Genomic DNA, 20031 nt, shown 5'->3' with positions numbered 1-20031 from the left:
CTCTATATTTATTTTAAAAAATTATTTTTTATATGAACATATTTGACATTTATATTATTATATTAATAATTACTTACGTAGTTATATTTTAGTAATCACATTATGTACTTTAGATATTTTTTTTATAAAAAATATTTATTTTTCTTCTAAATTTACGTTGTTAAAAAAATTTATAAAAATATCTTATATTTTGTATTTTATAAGGATATTGTGTCTTTCAAATAATTAATAATTTATAATTTATTTTCATAATTTTTAAATTTTTTAAAAGAATTAATTTTAATTAATAAAATATGTGATAATTTTTAATAAATTACGTTATAACTTATTGGTATTTTATAATTTTATAATGTATTATTGATATTGTTATATTTCTTTATGTAATATTAAAAATAACTATATATTAATTATTTTTATAAAATAAAAAAAAATTATCTAAAATTCGGTCCCTCCATATTAAAATTCTTGGATTCGTCCTAGTCTGTTCTTCTCTTCTCTTTCTCTCCGCTTCTCTTTCTCTCTCCCTCTGCTCTCTCTCCTCTCTTGCCGTTAGTGTAGGTATGTGCTGAGGAAGAAAGGAAACGATGAGATCTGACGGCGAGGAAGCGGCGGTGGCGGTGTTAGGAAATTATTTAATTTCCTAACTTATTTGTGGGTAATACATATATCAATTATAATCACAAATGATGCTATTTCAAATTAAATTACTTATATAATGATGATCTCATTTATTGTTATAAATGCTAATTGGATAAGTCATTGTTACTTTTGATTTGGAATTAAATGAGAATAAAATCGGATATTATCTTTTGTTCCTTAGATAATTATCTTTTGGATTTTAGATATATTATCTTTTGGACTTTAGATACTATTTTATTTGGGTTTTAGGGTTTAATGGATACCATGCTCAAATATAAATAGACCTTCAGAGTTTCGGTCCCAATATATCAAAGCCGTCTTTGTTACTCTTTTTCCATTAAAAGAGTTGCAATTCAGCCACCTAGAAATACAGAAGGCTTTGGTTGAGGAAGATCGAAAGAACCACAAGATCCAAACTCTTCTAATCATAATTTATGTTTATGAATTCAGGTACGCTTCTGCATTATAATATTTTGGTGATTTAATATGAATGATCTGTGTTATTGAAATTAATTTATTCCAACAAGTAGTATCAGATCCATCCATAATTGAGCCATTGAAAATATTAATTTTTTAATTTCACCGGATCAAAACATGTTTGCATTGTTTGGATCGAATTCAATTTTATGGATCCGGTGAATTCGTTATTTGTTTTAATGTGTATACATTGACCTTATGAATTGCAGTGCCTTTTTTATATGTATTGATTTATTTGTTAATGTATTTTGTACATGTGAATGTACTGCGCCTTTGTCTTATGAGTAAAGTACATATGTGTGTGGATAATGATCATGCACCTCTTCGCCATCTGTTTCATGGATTCGTTCTTTTTGGAGAAAATAGTGATAATAAGCTGTCGATAATATATACGAAACTAATCGGCGTTGTTAAATTTTTTTTATTAAGATTTAATTTCTTGTGCGGTTTAAAGAAAAAAATTTCTTATTTAATTGTTACATAACAAAACTAGTGACAATTTGAATTATTATACACATTTATTTTATAAAGATTTGGTTTTGAAATAAATTGATTGAACATTATGTTGTCAAAGTAGCTTCTTTTGTAAAAATTGATTTATTCAAAACTTTAGGAATATGGTGATATGTAATTCATGCGAATATTGGTTGGCCCAAAGGAAGGTCTATATTTGGCCGAATTACATACACATATTGATGGTAAATACATATTTGGGTAACTAATTAAGAATAAAGTAATGCTTATTATTTATGCGAACAATAATCGGCCCAAAAGAAATTTATTGTTTGGCCAAATAATAAGTATTGCGTACTTTTGTTTATTTTCTATTAATTATGCGGTCAATAATCGCCCCAAAGGAAGGTTATTGTTTGGCCAATTAATAGAAAATATATGCGGTAATAAATAGGTTACGAAGTTTAAATCTCTATGTGCGCATTAAGTCGGTCCAAAGAAAGGCTTAATGTGTGACAGGAATTTTGACAATATTTGATTACTGTAATGAGAGTATCACTTACAGTTAATTTTTCTATCCAAAGATTGAAAATTAATGTTGTTCTAGATATCTCAATATGGATTTTTCCCATTATTTAACTAATGTTTACTGCATGTTCTTTTGTTCTAATCCAGAAACTATGGCTTTAGCTACCAATGTTTCTACACAAATTAGTAGTATTCCTATGCTGAATGGTTCAAACTTTAAAGTTTGGAAAGATACTGTGGAGATTGTCCTCGGTTGTATGGATCTAGATATAGCTCTTCGAGAGGAAAAACCCAATTCCACTCCGGAAAATCTCAATGAGGTTAAAATAGAGAAGTGGGAGAGATCCAATCGAATGAGCATTATGATCATGAAACGCTCAATTCCTGAGGCGTTTCGGGGCTCAATTACTGAGGATAAAAATTCCAAACAATTCCTAAAGGATGTTGAGAAATTATTTACTAAGAAATTCAGTACTCACATGACTTTATCTTCTCAGTATAAAAGAAAGTGTAATACTACTGCGGATGCGCCTTCTCAGCAGAAAAAGGCTAAGAAACAGGATCAAGTTTCAACCTGTTTCTTCTGTAAGAAGGTGGGACACATGAAGAAGGATTGTACCAAATATGCCACTTGGCGTGTGAAGAAGGGTATAATTCTTACTTTCGTTTGTTTTGAGGCTAGTTTAAGTTATGCACCTGTTGATACTTGGTGGGTAGATTCTGCTGCTACTACTCATGTAAGTGTCACTATGCAAGGTTGCCTGTGGAGCAGACCGCCAAGTGATGCTGAAAGATACATCTACGTGGCAGACGGCAATATAGTTGCAGTCGAAGCTATAGGAACCTTTAGATTATGTTCCACGAGTGGATTTTACTTGGATTTATTAGAGACATTTTATGTACCGTCATTTAGAAGAAATTTGGTTTCTGTTTTTGATTTGGACAAATCAGGTTATTTTTGTTCATTCGAAGACAATAAAGTCAGTCTCTTTTATAATTCAAATAATATTTGCTCTGGTCATTTGGTGGATAATCTATATAGGCTTAACTTAAATTCCTATAATAATGAAATACTGCAAACAGGTACAAAATAAAAACTGAATGAGAATTCGGCATCATTATGGCACAAACGCCTAGGCCACATCTCTAAACAGAGAATTCAGAGGCTCGTGTCAGATGGAATTCTCGGATCCCTAAATTTGGCAGACTTTGAAATCTGCATTGAGTGCATAAAGGAAAAAAAGACAAACGAAAGGAAATTAGGTGCCGAGAGAGCTAAAGATGTCTTAGAACTGATACATACCGATATATGTGGCACATTCCCTACTGTCTCTTGGAATGGACAACGGTACTTTATTACGTTCATAGATGATTACTCTCGTTATGGGTATCTATATTTAATTCATGAAAAGTCCCAAGCCTTGAATGTTTTCAAGTCTTTCAAAGCTAAAGTTGAACTTCAACTTGGAAAGAAAATTAAAGCTGTCAAATCTGATCGTGGTGGTGAATACTACGGAAGATATGACGGTTCAGGTGAGCAACGTCCCGGGCTTTTTGCTCTTTTTCTAGAGGAGTGTGGTATTGTTCCGCAATACACCATGCCAGGCAAACCTAGCATGAATGGTATTGCAGAGCGAATGAATTGAACTCTTAAGGACATGGTGAGAAGTATGATTAGTCATTCTTCCTTGCCTGAATCACTCTAGGGAGAAGCATTAAAGACCGCAGTGTACATCCTTAATAGGGTGCCAAGCAAAGCAGTTAACAAAACCCCATATGAAATTTGGACTGGGAAAAGGCCCAGTATAAAGCATCTGCATATTTGGGGATGTCCAGCTGAGGCGCGACCTTATAGGCCGCATGAAAGAAAATTGGACTCAAGGACAATTAGTTGCTACTTTGTTGGTTACGCTGAGCGCTCACGGGGGTACAAATTTTACAATCCTGCATCAATGTCTATTTTTGAAATGGGAAATGCGAGATTTCTTGAGGATGTTATGTTAATTTCCTAACTTATTTGTGGGCAATACATATATCAATTATAATCACAAATGATGCTATTTCAAATTAAATGACTTATATAATGATGATCTCATTTATTGTTATAAATGCTAATTGGATAAGTCATTGTTACTTTTGATTTGGAATTAAATGAGAATAAAACCGGATATTATTTTTTGTTCCTTAGATAATTATCTTTTGAATTTTAGATATATTATCTTTTGCGCTTTATATACTATTTTATTTAGGCTTTAGGGTTTAATGGGTGCCATACTCAAATATAAATAGACTTTCAGGGTTTCGGTCTCCAATATACCAAAGCCGTCTTTGTTACTCTTTCCCTATCAAAAGAGTTGCAATTCAGCCACCTAAAAATACAGAAGGCTTTGGTTGAGTAAGATCGAAAGAACCACAAGATCCAAACTCTTACAATCATAATTCATATTTATAAATTCAGGTACACTTCTGTATTATAATATTTTGGTGATTCAATATGGATGATCTGGGTTATTGAAATTAATTTATTCCAACAGGCGGCGATTCCCTTCCCCAGTTCCCCCTTTTTCCTCCCCCTCTTCTTCTCTGGAAATAACCCCCCTCCCCCTCCCCAAAACTTGATTCCCTTCCCCCAGTTCCCCCTTTTCCCATTTTCTTTTTTTTTATTTTATATATTTTTTATTTAGAAGTAATTTGATAATAAAATAAAAATTTGATAAAAAAGACGATTTTAAAACTAAGTTAAATCTTAGGGACGATTTTATAAGAAAAAAAAGTTGGAAACGAAAAAATTTTTCAGTCCCTACCTTAGAGACCAAAATCGTACTTAATCCTTTAGAGAGTATTTATATTTAATCGTTTTATATATTTTATTTACAGTACAAACAAAATACATATTTAAATTTTTTATTTTATATTTACACAATAAACGAAATATGTATACATACTATAAATGAGATACGTAAATTTGTAGGTATAAAAATATACTTTTTTAAAATAATAAAAAAGTATTTATAGTGTGATTTGAATTTATTCAAAAAACAAAAATTAATATATTTCATTACTATTTATACTGAATTTAATGGTTTATAATTATCTAAATTTTAAATTGGTAACTTCCTATGTATTACTATTATCCTTTCTTTGCAAACACTATTCATTTTTAAATGTGTGAAAAATTCCTTTTAAACATAGTGGATTACTGAATTTAAAAGTGGTTATTAATTCCAGCTGTAATTCTAGATGTCAACTGTTGACAGTAGTGGATTCAGAAAAGCTATTCATTCAAACTTTTTATTTAACAAAATTCAACCAAATTGAAATAATGCATCTATCTACGCACACGTACACGCCATGCATCTCCTGATCTTCTTTCTTCTCTCCTTCTTCTACGTCTTTTTTTCTTTTTTCTTTTTCTTTTTCTATATAATCAACATCATCATTATTCTATTTTTTTATTATTTCTCTTTCTCAAAAGAGAACAACAAGAGGAAGAAAAACAAAAACATACATAACAAAAAAAAAGTAACAAAAGAAAAAAAAAATAAAAAGAAGCCAAATAATTTCTTATTAAAAATTATTGTAAAAGTTTAGAACCTTGAGAAATTTCGATGTCAAAGTTAAAAATTTATGTCGTAGTTAAAAACTTTTAGTGATATTTTTCTATTTTATGTTTCTTCTAAAAAACTCTTCTTTGTATTTATTTTTATTCTCATAATTCTTCTTTTTTTATTCTATAAAAAAATATAAACTAAAAAAATAAAAAATAAAATGAAAGAATTATAATTTTTTTTATTATTTCGTTGATCATTTTGAAAAATAAACACTAAAAATTTTTTAATGAAAAACACATCATTTATAAATAAAAACACAAAAACTTGTATAAAAAAAAAGAAAGAAGAAGTAAAAAAAATAGGAGTATCGAGTATAGAACTTTAAAAAATTTTAAAAATGTCAAAGTTAAAAATTTTGTGTGTCACATTTAAAAATTTTTAATTTTATTTTTTACGTGAAAAAGTGTGATTCGCACGTACGTGTGTGAGCGGTTTTTATTGGATTTGAACCAACTTAATTGAATTTTATTGACAAAAATATTTGGATATATAATAAAACTGCCGTAAATTGCCTTTTAAAAATTTGATTAACATTACATCAATTTAAATTTAAAAATTTTCACTAATTTTAGCATATTTACTTTTCAATTTCTTATTCCAATACTATTTTTCACATGAAAAAGAACTGCGATTCGCACGTACGTGTGTGGACAGTTTTTATTAAATTTGGACCAATTTAATTGAATTTGATTGATAAAAATATTTAAATGTATAATAAAACTACAGTGGATTACCTTTAAAAAATTTGATTAACACTACATCATTGCCCACTAATTTTAGCATATTTACTTTTGAATTTCTTTTATCCTAAATTCAGTTACTAATATTATATCACAGTTATTTAACATTTTTAAAAAAGACTATTCGATATATAATCGTTAAAATCGATCTATAATAATCATTTTTTATTGTAATTGTACATATTTTATTTATATTGTAAATAAGATACATTTTCTTTTTTTGTGTGTGAATTCTTTATATCGTATTTTTTTTCGAAGTTAGGAGTGAGATTTGAACCCAAAATCTCTAGGTGAGGATGAAGAGACTATGTCATTTAAGGTATAGTTGGTGCAAAATTTATAACCACAAACTGACCGGCAAGTCCACCGGATCGTACCAAGTAATATTTCAGGTGAGTGAGGGTCGATCCCATGAAGATTGATGGACTAAGCAACAGTGGTTAAGTGATTTACTTAGTTAGACAAATAGAAAAGAGTGTTTGAGTATTCAAAAGCATTAAATAGTAAATTCAAGAAATCAGAAAGCAAGCAGTAAATTGATATGAATAATATATAGAGGAAATAGTTAAGGTTTCAGAGATATCTATCTTCCGGATTGACTTTTCTTACTAACTATTTTAATCATGCAAGATTCAATTCATGGCAAACTATATGTGACTAAACCCTGATTCCTTAGACCTTTTTAGTCTCCTCTAAAATTCATCAACCGCCAATTTCTTGGTCACTTAATTCTAATTAGAGGTGAAGTTCAATACTAGTTTATATGCCACAGAAATCCTAATTATCCAAATATAAGAGGATTATATGTCACGTATCCCGTTATCCAGATAATTAGAAATTTAGGAGAATATGTTTTCAAGTTGTTGTTCAAGTAAAGAGCTTTTTCAAGTTATACAAGAACTCAATTAGAATAATGGTCATACTTAACCAAATTCATAAGATAAAGAACGAAAACAATTCTTGAATTATAAATCAGTACATGAATTAAAATAGAAAAATAATAGTATCAATCCATACAATAGATAGAGCTCCTAACCTTAACCGTGGAGGTTTAGTTGCTCATGGTTCAGAAAGAAAACTAGGATTCTCAAAAACAGTGAATTGCGGAATGAGGTAGAAGAAAAGAGAGTAGAGCTCGAAGGGCTGATTCTTTTCTCTTTTATATCTAATCCTAATTAATGTAAAACATATTTCCTAAAACTAAAATAATATCTTTTCCGAATTATAAATAAAATAAAAATTAAATCAAAATTAATTAACTTCAGTGCAACTTTGTATGAGTATACCATTAGGCTCATTAAGGTCTACGCTGAACTTAGAATTTCTCAAGTTCAGGTTCAGCGTAGGGTGATGCGAGATTCTCCCTTTGTGCATTGTACTGGCGCTGAATTTGGAAAGAGCCAAGTTCAGCGTGGACGAGGCCGAATCAAATGGAAGAAAATGGTATACTATTATATATCATTAGAAATTTCTGGAAGTTAGCTTTTCAATGCTTTTTGAATCATGTCATTTGGACCTCTATAGCTCAAGTTATTCCTATTTGAGTGCAAGGAGGTCGGGGTTGACAACATCATTCGCTTTCTTCCTTTTCTGCTACAAAACTCTGTCAAATCCATCCGAATGCTACCTGAAACAAATAGAAATTGCACATAACTCAAAGTAGCATTCATAGTGGTTAAAATATATTAAATCTTGATTAAACTTAGCAATTCAAGTGCAAATTTACTAGGAAAAGACAGAAAAGATGCTCACGCATCACAACACCAAACTTGAATTGTTGCTTGTCCTCAAGCAACCAAAATTAGTACATGATCAAGATGTGAATTTGCATGAGAAGTGAGTGTTCAATTAAGCTCATGTCCCTTCTTAAAGTGGGGTTTACACACTGCAATTCTGAATAGTTTTGGCATCTCACTCTCCTTTGAATCAGAGGAATGTCACTGTCATTCGGAATTAGAATCCGGATAATATTATGAATTCTCTGGTCTTTTTACTTTGAATTAATCCTTGAACACAGCAAATTTTCTTTAATTCTCTTTTCTTTGGTGCTTTGCACATTAAGCCTAGCCGTGACTTTAAATGCTTTGTCTCAAGCTTCACTTGATATAAAAACACCACAAGCACTTAACTGAGGAACTCTCTTTAAATTTTGATTTTTCTTTCAGTTACTCCCAGACAGTGGTACTCAAAGCCTTTGGCATACTTTGCTAAATGCATTTCGTTTCAACTCTAAATGTTCTGTCTCAAGGATTACTTGACACAATTACACCACAAGCATATGACTAGGGAAACAACTCTTTGAGCTTTTAATCATGTCTGACCTTCCTAGTCATTGATACTCAGAGCCTTGGACCTTGCTTTGTATTTTTCTTTTGCTGTTTCTTTTGTTTCAAGGATTAAGCTTTCACTAATTTCAGAAAATTCATAATAGTCCTCTGAATTCCTATTCCTTATACATCAACATCCCTTGATTCAAATTCAAATATGAACTGTTCATATCATACATTCAAAATCACAACAAACACCAACACATTTAAGCAGATAAGACTATTCTTTGTTATAAATTCTATTTCTCATGCATTACATCTTTTGAGCAATACATGAGACGCTCTTTCAGAATTAAAATCAAATATCAAAATAAAAAAATAGCAAATTAAACTAGACCTAGGAATTGAAATAACAAATGATCATGCAATAACTAAAACAAAATAGCAGAAAACTGGAACGTAACATAGTAAGAACGGGAAGGAATATAGAATGAAAGGAATTCAACCACCTCAGTTATCCTAGTGGCCGTCTCATTCTTAAGGATGTGCTCCTCCGTGAAGATGATTCGCCTCCCTTTGGTACCATTAAAATAAACAAAAAATCTACAAGCGAAGCGACACAACACCAAACTTAAAAGTTTGCTTGTCCTCAAGCAAAGAAGAATTGAAAGCAAGAAGGGACATAAAAAGACGTATGAAGGAGTAAAAACAAATATTAATGCAAAAGAAGCCGAAAATAATAAATGGACAAAAAGGATAAAAATTAAAACTTTTTTTTGAATATATATATATATATATATATATAATTATTTATTTATTTAAGTATTGGTTGTTAGCAACCAACTCAATAAGCTCAGTAGTCTCCTCTGCTGTCTTCTTCATGTGCAAAGAACCACCTGCAGAGTTATCTAAGCGCATCTTGGACATTTCACACAAGCCGTCATAAAAGATATCCAGCTGAGTCCACTTAGAGAACATGTCGGAGGACATTGTCTAGTTAGTAGCTTGAATCTCTCCCAAGCTTCATAAAGGTTCTCACCCTCTTTCTGTCTGAAAGTCTGAACTTTCACCCTCAGCTTAGTCAATTTTTGTGGTGGAAAAAACCTAGTCAGAAATATAGTGACCACCTTGTCCCAAGTATCTAGACTCTCCTTGGGTTGAGAATGTAGCCATAACTTTGCTCCCTCCTTCACAGAAAATGGGAAGAGCATGAGTTTGTACACATTAGGATTCACTTCATTGGTCCTCAGAGTATCACAAATCTGCAGAAAATTAGAGATAAATTGATTTGGGTCTTCATGAGGAAGTCCATGATACTGACAATTTTCTTGCACGTACAAGAGTGACAAGTTGAGGCTTCAATTCAAAATAGTTTGCAGCTATAGTAGGCACCACAATGCTTTTCCCATAAAGATATGCATTAGGGACAGTGTAAGAGCCAAACACTCTTCTGGGTTGCTCATTCACAACTGGATTTGCCACATTGGCATTAACAGCATTATTATGATCCATGTTGGACTCTACAACCTTGTAAAGTCTTGCTTGTTGCAAACGCCGCCTAAAAGTCCTTTCAGGTTCAGGATCAAAGTCTAACAGAGGTTCCTTGTCCCTGTTTCTGCTCATAAATAGACAGAAGACAAGAAAAGATAGAATTCTCTACGTCAGAGTGCAGAGAATTCCAAGTGAGGTAACCTGTGTAAACAAATAAAATAAAAATACTAAATAAATAAAACAGAAAAAATTCGAAAATGTTAACTGAAAAAGAGAAATTCGAAAATTAAAATGCAAAAATAAAATAAAATTTAAAACTAAAACGCCTAATCTAAGCAATCAAATAACTAGTAGTTGTTAATTGCTATCAATCTCCGGCAACAGCGCCAAAAACTTGGTGCGAAATTCATGACCACAAACTAACCGGCAAGTGCACCGGGTCGTACCAAGTAATACCTCAGGGGAGTGAGGATCGATCCCACGAGGATTGATGGACTAAGCAACAGTGGTTAAGTAATTTACTTAGTTAGACAAGCAGAAAAGAGTGTTTGAGTGTTCAAAAGCATTAAACAGTAAATTCAAAAAATCAGAAAGCAAGTAGTAAATTTATGTGAATAATATATGGAGGAAACAGTTAAGGTTTCAGAGATATCTATCTTCCAGATTGACTTTTCTTACTAACTATTTTAATCATGCAAGATTCAATTCATGGCAAACAATATGTGACTAAACCCTAATTCCTTAGACCTTTTTAGTCTCCTCTAAAATTCATCAACTGCCAATTCCTTGGTCACTTAATTCCAATTAGAGGGTGAAGTTCAATTCTAGTTTATATGCCACAGAAATCCTAATTACCCAAATTTAGGAGAATATGTTTTCAAGCTGTTGTTCAAGTAAAGAGCTTTTCCAAGTTATACAAGAACTCAATTAGAACAAGGGTCATACTTCCGTTCCACCCAAATTCATAAGATAATGAACGAAAACAATTCTTGAATTATAAATCAGTACATGAATTAAAATAAAAAAATAATAGTATCAATCCATACAATAGATAGAGCTCCTAACCTTAACAGTGGAGGTTTAGTTGCTCATGGTTCAGAGAGAAAACTAGGATTCTCAAAAATTGTAACTTGCAAAATGAGGTAGAAGAAAAGAGAGTAGAGCCCGAATGGCTAATTCTTTTTCCTTTTATATCTAATCTTAATTAACGTAAAATATATTTCCTAAAACTAAAATAATATATTTTCCTAATTATAAATAAAATCAAAATTAAATCAAAATTAATTAACATCTGCGCAGCTTTGTATGAGTGCATGGGGACCATTGGGCTCATTAAGGTCCACGCTGAACTTGGAATTTCTCAAGTTCAGCATGGATGAGGCAGTGCTTCCTTTGTTTCTCCTTTGAATCCACGCTGAACTTGGATTAACCCAAATTCAGCGTGGGGTAATGCGAGATTCTCCCTTTGTGCGTTGTACAGGCACTGAACTTGGAAAGAGCCAAGTTCACTGTGGATGAGGCCGAATCAAATGAAAGGAAAGGGTATACTATTATATATTGTTGGAAAGCTCTAGAAGTTAGCTTTCTAATACTACTGAAATCACATCAATTGGACCTCTGTAGCACAAGTTATTCTTGTTTGAGTGCAAAGAGGTCGGGGTTGACAGCATCATTCGCTTTCTTCCTTTTCTGCTACAAAACTCCGTCAAATTCATCCGAATGCTACCTAAAATAAACAGAAATTGTACACAACTCAAAGTAGTATTCATAGTGGCTAAAATATATTAAATCTTGATTAAACTTAGCAATTTAAGTACAAATTTACTAGGAAAAGACAAAAAAAAATATTCACGCATCAATAGTTCATTGGCAACTCTTCATATCGTGTTTGCAAAGAAGATCTAATTAATTAAAATCTTATTTATCTCTTTTACAATGTAAATGAAATACATTTATACTTATTTTGTTTATATTGTATACATAGTTATAAAAATCGAATTGAACTTGCCAATTCAATCAGAAAACCAAAAAACCAAACCTTTATTCAATTTGGTTTGATGTCCTGACCATTTAAAATAAAAACCAGTTAAACTTATTTGAACCAGTCAAAATTGATACAAATTGTAGTTAAACTAAACCGGTCAACACATAGTCAACTATGAGCTAATGAATGGGTAGCTTTTTTGCAAAAGCAAGGTTTCAAACCTTGCACCTCAAGATTCTTATCCATGACTCCACTACTAGCCAATTGTCTTCTTACTGCTTAATGTATTTATAATTTTATATATTGAATACCTAGTGTAATTTAAATAAAAAAAATTTTGTTACCTATATTTTTTCATATATATTATAAAAACTCATTATATTATAATTTATATGTAATTTAATTAAGTCAAATTTAAGTTATATCAAATATTAATTTTATCTTTTAATAATAATATTGTATTTTTATTTTTAAAGTAAAGTATCATTTTTGTCTCCAACGTTTGGAGTAAGTCCTATTTGTCCCTAACGTTTATAAAAGTGATTCAATGTTATCCTACTATCAATTATACTAACAAATCAGATTATATTTTTCAATTATTCTCAATTAGGTCTCACTTGGATGTGTTTGATTTTAATATTATACCCACTATTTGTGTTTAGATTCAATTATGTCCCTAGAAAAGTGAATTATGTAAATATTGTAGGAATTAGTTTCAACTTTTGATGAGCTATTTTTCGGAGTGGATCATCGATTTTATCCTAGACATTTGTATTCTAACTTCAAGAATAGATTTTTAAAACTCAAACTAAAGCATTCATGATGTATAATTGATGGCAGGATAACATTGAATCACTTTTACAAACGTTAGGGATACAAATAGGACGATTTAAACGTTAGGGACACAAATAGGATTTACCCCAAACGTTGGGAACAAAAATGATACTTTACTCTTATTTTTATTATTAATATTTTTGTTTTATTATAATTTTATTAGAATTTATATAATTATTAAAATAAATATTAAATATTTTAAATATTTACATATTAAAATATTAATAAATATATATATTAAATTTTAATTTTATATTTTTATTATTTTATATTTGAGTAAAGTATCGTTTTTGTACCCAACGTTTGGGATAAGTCTCAAAGTTGTCCCTAACGTTTGAATCGTCCTATTTAAGTTCCTAACGTTTCAAAATTGACTCAATGTTGTCTGTTAGAAATCTGTTAACGGAATTGATGGTGGGACAAAATTGAGACGATTTTGAAACGTTAGGGACTTAAATAGGACAAAAACGTTGGGGACAAAAATAATACATAGAAATAAATTTTAATTTTATCTTTCACAAATGTCAATCTTTTACGGTAATAACCACATTTAAGTAAATTACACTTAATTACATTACTTTGATTCTAAATAAATTAAATTTTTTATAGTTTTACTTTTAAAGATTTTTACTCATCAAGAAATGTTTGTAAAATGACTAGAATCACATTACTTTATTGTATATGTATCTTTTTTTCCCCACAAATTTATGTATTAGTCATTCTACAAACATTTTATGATGAGTAAAAATTTTTAAGAGTAAAATTATAAAAAAATAAATTTATTTAGAATAAAATTAATGTGATTAAATATAATTTACTTAGATGTGATTAAAAAATAATTGAATAACTATGTATCGTAAAAAATTGATATTATTGAAGGATAAAATTAAAATTTATTTATTTTTGTTCCCAACATGTTCGTCCTATTTAAGTCCCTAACATTTTAATAGATTCCTAACGGCAGGACAACATTGAGTCAATTTTGAAACGTTAGGGATTTAAATAGAACGATTCAAACGTTAAGGACAACTTTGAGACTTACCCCAAACGTTAGGGATAAAAACGATATTTTACTCTTTATATTTTTATTTAGGGTTAATACTCAAAATCGTCCCTGAAAGATCACGCGATCTTCATTTTCATCCCCGAATGATTTTTTTTAATCAAATTAGTTGCTGAATGATTTTTTTAAATCATGTTCGTCCTTCCGTTAACCTCGTGACGCTGCCGTTAGAAATCTGCTGACTTGGAATGTGAGCTTGCAATACGAGTAACACCTGACATGGTGTGTGTGTGTTACTGACGAGATATATTTAGGGTATTGTGTCAATTTAGTCCCTAAGTCTCAAATAAATAAACCCTAATTCCCAACCTCCGAAAAACATGATTGCCTTGCTTGAGCGTTGTCGCAGACCCAACTGCTGTTCAGGGAGGAGGAAGTTGATCTCGGCGCCATGATGGGGAGCGGAAGTGGAGGGTCCGGTGGTGGATTTCCATCAAACTCACACGGTAGTTATACTTCGAGCTCGTCCATGCAAAGAAGAAGACAAAACTATGAGAAAACCTATTCCTGTGGTTTAAAATTTTGATTAAAAAATCTGGGATATCAAAGAATCCAAATCACTTGTTTCATACTTGTGAAAGATATTGGGTGAGTTTAATTTTGTATGAATGATAGCATTATCTTGGCTTTCACTCTTTATGTGGGGTTAACAGTGTTGTTCAATATTTTCAGAAAGTGAGCCATTGCAATTTTTTTTAAACAGGTCAAAGAAAATGAAAATGTAGCTGTTGTAGAAGGTTCTAGCGGTGTCTCAGAAATCGAAGGAGAACTAGACATTAATTATGAAGATTGGAAGGTTAAATTAGCATGGAGAATAGGTAGTTTAGAAGCAGAAGTCAGAGTACATAGAATGTTAATGTGCTTTATGTTCACTAGTCTGATACTAGTCATCTTAGTAGGAGCTTTACTTTGCATGTCATATATGTACAAGTAGGAGTGAGTGAATGTGATACGGTGGTGTGATTTAGGGAGCTAGTTTCTTTATTTCCAGTATCATGACTAAACTATTGTAATCTGAAACTAGAGGTTATAAATGGCAACTTGGATTTTGAGTACACCTGTGAATGAAATATATTTATGCATCACTAACACTGTAATATGTAAAGAAGTAAATGGAAAAACAGAGACATAATAAGATAATAAAGTTCCTTAAATTTCTTAATATAAAGTGTTAATATGAAGTTTCCAACATTGCGTTTGTCACCACAAAAGGTAGTAAAGTTCCTAAAAGTGATTCATCAGCAACACTTCATACCAAGGCAAAACATGCATCCAAAATAAAAGCCTTACAAAACAGTAAGACTTGATAGTGTTTAACACAAACATATATTTCCTAATTTATAGCCTAAAAAAAGCATATGTTCCGATGAAGGTCTTCAGATGGTGTTGTCTTCCTTCCTTGGCCGTTTGAACCCTGGAGTCGGCACAAAGGTTATGAGACTTGCAAGCTTCTTAGTTGTCGCAGCACTAGATCCTTTTATTGTTCCAGCAGAAATTGGAATTGTTGCAGTTGTTGGAGAAGGTTGGGGAGAGACAACTCTTTTTCTTTTTCCCTTAGAAACTTGAAGCTTTGGTGGTCTTCCCCTCACCTTAGCCTGCACGACATGTGAAGTAAATACATGAATAGAGAAACACAGATTGAGGCATATGAAAATAAAAATAAAGTAGTTAATCAAACCGCTACAGATTCAGTGGGTGGTGACGGTTCTGTTTCTTGGGTTGCTAGGATTCCTTCCGGTTGGGTCAAGACTATATGTAAGGCTGCATTCGATCACTGTGGTGGTGAAGAAACAGACAATGGGACAGGATTATCTGGAGTAGCATGAGCAGCATTCGTTGGGAGTTCATTTGGTGCATCTGTGTTAGGTTCCGTTAATGCAAGTTGCAGTTGCATTAACCTTGCTTCTTCTTCAGCATCAGCTTGTTTCTTCAGTTTGCATGTTCTCTTGTTGTGTCCAACCTCACCACAGAACATGCATCAGATGGGATTATATTTTCTCTTCATCCTTGTCTTGGAACTAGATCCTCCTTCATCTTTGTCTTTTCTTCTGTTCTTTGTGGGTCTACCTGGTTTGGGCTTAATTGGAGAGGGGACTGGTGTAGGACAACCTATTTTTTCCTATAAGTCTTGGCCCTTGACTGGATTAACATGAAAAGCATATGTTTTTTGGTATGATTCTATGGTTAACCACTCATAGCAGTAATCCTTAGCACTCTTATCATTCTTATCTTGTATACATGATATGGAATGCATACATGGCATACCTGTGCATGCAGTTATTATTTCAGACCAATTTCCATTATTCATATAGTACATTTGCATAAAGATTGAGAAAATATACCTGTCAATTGCCAGAATCTGCATGTGTAAGTTCGTTTTCCTAAGTCAACAACCATTGTGGTTGGCCAGCCGTGAACCTCGTATAAGTCCTCATTTTGATCACCACTCCATTGTGGGGACCAATGCTGAGAAAGCTTTGTCATTGCCTCAAGCCTGTTCTGTTGCACTGGAGGCAGAATTTCCTGGTAGTTTGCCAGTTTCTGCCTATTGTCGATCATGGTCTTCATTATGATCTTCCTATCTTCCTCTGCCAATGTAAGGATAGGCTTCACCCTATCATGCTTGGTCTTTGCATTAAACGACTGACAAGCATTGTTACAGATAGTGTCCATTTTTTGCCCCTCACGAAAATGAGATTTAGTCCATGATTCTTTCGGCCACTTATCCAGATAAGTCCATGCTCGTTCATTTATCACCTTGACCCTCTTCATGTTTCTTTCAAAGTCACTAATAGTCCTTGATCTAGCACATTCCCACACCAGCTCCTTCATTGGGGGTGGCTTAACAGCTCGACCAAATCTTGTGAAATGCTGAGGTTCTTTGTTCTTATTTTAAGCATGTGACTTCTTTTGAGGTTGATGGCTACTTCTTGGTTTAACAGCAGTGTTGGGATTTGCAGGTTAGGATAAACTTTTTGGTTGGAACTTGGCCTGGGATTTGGGCTTTTGAGTGGGCTGAGAACTACACTTTCTGGTGGGCTGAGAATTGGGCTTGTCAATGGGCTTTCTGTGGGCTGGGAGGACCTTGTTTTGGGCTTCACATAGTCTATTTTCTTGGAATGAGGATTGGGTCCAGCAGAGTTGGGAGTGGCTTTGGCTTTATTTTTGGAAGTGGGATGCAGAGGGTTAGTTGTCAATTGCTGTGAGTGGTTCTTTGTGGGCTGGGATGTAATTTTCGTTGCTTGCATTGCAGGCTATGTGCTGGGCAGTTTCAACAAAGAGGCATTCGTTGGCAGAATTACTTCATCATCCTCACTCATGCATTCCACCACGTGTGGCTCTGAAACTCCATGTTCAAAGAATATGTTCATGACATTGTGATTCCTTCTACAAATCTTACACATTTTAAGCAGATCTTTATCAGTCTCCAACTTCCTCAGCCCACTCTTAAGCGACAGCCAAGGAACTTTCCACCAACATATGTCCCCCCCAGCATATCCCAATTCTTTATAGTATCCTTTAACAAAAAACACATCAAGCGTATCCCCACCAACCCTATCAAGACTTCTGTATTATCTGGTTCGTAGATTCTATTTCCTTTTTCATCATTTTTTAAATTTTCACCATGATGAAATATGAATGTCATCGGAGGACCCTCCATCTAAGACTTGCAATGCCTCTAAACCCTATAAAAATTTAAAACAGAACATGAAAAACACTAAATCATCACCAACACAGTAACTAAACCAGTAACCATTACTCCATTAACACAAACAATAGTTATCATTTTTCTAAGCCACAAAAACAGAGTCTTTCCTCAGTTACGCATATAACCAATCATAAACCAAATCTTGGGATGAAACCCTAGACCCTATACACTGACAGATTCTTAACGGTGACTCAATAATATAATGCGAAAACTAGGGGTTTACATAGTGTTACCAATTTTTTTTCACAAGATACAAAAAACTTTACTTCTCACTTCGAACGTAGAAACAATGCTGTGTAGTTGCCTTCAAGTTTCCCACCAAGCTCCAGAACAGACGCACGAACAATGTTCCACGACTACTCTAACGGTTGCGGACGATGGCGCGGTCTTCTTCGTCTTCATGATGGTTGCTTATGGGTCAGAGAACCAGAGAGTCATGGTGAGAATGAAGAAGAACAAGTGAGGTTTTGTTCCACAGACAAAGTGTAAAACGTTACACTCAAAATGGTCACGTTTCACAACTAAGACTCTCAAGGTGCCAAATGACGTCGTTTGGTTGGGTGGGCTGTCAGCTTACATTTTAGGTCAGCAGATTTTTAACGGCGACGTTACGAGATTAACGAAAGGACGAACGTGATTTAAAAAAAATCATTCAGGAACTAATTTGATTAAAAAAATCATTTAGGAACGAAAATGAAAATCGCATAATCTTTTCGAGACAATTTTGAGTATTAATTCTTTTTATTTACCTAATATTGATTTTATTGATTCAATCAATAATTTAACGATTGAACCAATAAATAAATCAGCCAGTAACTTAACGGTCGGTGAGGACGAGCAACTGCGTTTCCATTCGAATGCTTTGCTGCTTTTATAATTTTTTGTGGTATTCAAGGTGGACCATCCATTACGACCTTCAGCAGCAACTCCGATCCATTGCTTCACCTCACCTTCGATCAGGGCCCTGTCTCTGCTTCTTAAGTTTCATGAATGATATTTTTCTTTTTGAATTTTAAGTTTTAACTTCTCTTATTAGTTTTCTATTTATGGACTATTTTTTCTTTTTTTTTTCTTTTTTTTTAATGTAACTCAAAAAAAAAAAAAAAACCTAAGAATCTTTAAAAGAGAATACCCTCCTCATTAGGATATTTACCGTCTCTCAACTTTTTCAAACGCATTCAAATACTTGTTGGTCAAATTATAAATGCTAAATTAAATATAATAATTTTGAGGTATTATCTCCCTAAACGTTGCTCATCATAGGTGAGTTAAATCAGTTAATTCTCCGTATAGATTTAATAATTAGGACAAAACACGCATATCAATTAAGTTGGGTTAGATTTTACAAAATTAAAAAAAAAATGTGACAAGAATTTATTAGAAGGATGTATTTATATAATTTGAATTAGACTCATTCGAATTATACCAATAAATAGTAATTCGAATAAGATTAATTTGAATTTTATGTGCACGTAATGATTTAAATTGGTGCAATTCGAATTAGTCATTATTTAAATCATCATAGTAATTCGAATCACCGTGATTCGAATTACACACAGTTACCCATACTAATTTGAATTGGCATGTTTCGAACTAACACTCTGTTTTAACTCCTATAATAATTCGAAGCATGCTGATTCGAATTACTTCAAAAAAAGTATAAAAAAAATTATAAATATCAATTGAACGTGAATTCTATGGCATAAATATAATCTATGCAATTATTTTAATACATCAACAATTATATCTATATGCAATCAATGCTAAATTGAATTCAATTAGTTCAATAATACGAGTCCATGAAAAAAAATTGTATTTTATAAAGTTTAAAAATTTTTGTTATGTGATAGGTTAGTAACGATTACATTACAAATTTTTATAGTACTCATCGTAACAATGTTTAATTTAATAATTGCTATTAAAATTTTAGTTGTGCACCTTACAAAATAAATAATTATAATATATAAATATAAAATGAATTGACCGATTTAAAAATAAGACAATCTAATAATATTAAAATCCATTTAATTTTAAAACGTAATTTAAAAAAATAAATCCTTCACATACTTACATAATTATAAATTTATAATATGATAAATACTTTCCAAAAAATTATTCTAATGCTCGACTCCTAAACACCGAATTATTTATTTAAATAGTTTAATTTGTATCTAACCTAATATAATAAAGTATGTTTAAACCTTATTATTATTATTATTATTATTATTATTATTA

General features: G+C 31.9%; 1 non-coding gene across 1 annotated transcript; it reads left to right on the top strand.

Annotated features, from left to right (window-relative positions):
* The first annotated feature begins 9691 nt into the window (after window positions 1–9691).
* LOC130942549 (small nucleolar RNA R71) lies at window positions 9692–9794 on the top strand. Its single transcript, XR_009071117.1, has one exon. It is a non-coding gene; the product is annotated as a small nucleolar RNA R71 (small nucleolar RNA).
* Window positions 9795–20031: the final 10237 nt, after the last annotated feature.

Source organism: Arachis stenosperma, chromosome 7 (assembly GCF_014773155.1).
Source record: "Arachis stenosperma cultivar V10309 chromosome 7, arast.V10309.gnm1.PFL2, whole genome shotgun sequence".
Taxonomy (NCBI): Eukaryota; Viridiplantae; Streptophyta; class Magnoliopsida; order Fabales; family Fabaceae; genus Arachis; species Arachis stenosperma.
This window is presented reverse-complemented; position numbering and strand designations above follow the sequence as displayed.